Source organism: Piliocolobus tephrosceles, chromosome 1 (genome assembly GCF_002776525.5).
Source record: "Piliocolobus tephrosceles isolate RC106 chromosome 1, ASM277652v3, whole genome shotgun sequence".
In the NCBI taxonomy this organism is placed as follows: domain Eukaryota; kingdom Metazoa; phylum Chordata; class Mammalia; order Primates; family Cercopithecidae; genus Piliocolobus; species Piliocolobus tephrosceles.
Window position 1 is genome coordinate 3,652,899 of NC_045434.1, and position 643 is coordinate 3,653,541.

Genomic DNA, 643 nt, shown 5'->3' on the forward strand with positions numbered 1-643 from the left:
GCGATTCTTGTGCCTCGACCTCCTAGTGGCTGGGACTACAGGCGTGTGCCATCATGCCAGGCTAATTTTTGTATTTTTAGTAGAGATGGGGTTTCACCATGTTGGCCAGGCTGGTCTCGAACTCCCAACCTCAGGTGATCTGCCTGCCTTGGCCTCCCAAAATTCTGGGATTACAGGTATGTGCCACTGCACCTGGCCAGATTTTTCACTGTTGAGTTGAGTTTCTTGTATATTCTGCATATTAGTCTCTTGTCAGATGAATAGTTTATAAATATTTTATTCCATTCAACAGGTTATCTCTTCATTCTGTTGATTGTTTTCTGTGCTGTGCAGAAGCCTTTTAGTTTAATATAGTCCCATTTGTCTATTTTTGTTTTAGTTGCTTCTGCTTTTGAGGTCTTAGCCACAAAATATTTGCCTAGACCAATGTCCTGGAGTATTTCCTGTATGTTTTCTTCTAGTGGTTCTACAGTTTTGGGCCTTACATTTAAGTCTTTAATCCCTCTTGAGTTGATTGTTGTATACAGTGAGAGACAGAGGTCTACTTTCATTCTTTTGCCTATGGCTGTTCAGTTTTCCCAGCACCGTTTATTGAAGAGGGTGTCCTTTCCTCGGTGTATGTTATTGGCACCTTTGTCATAAA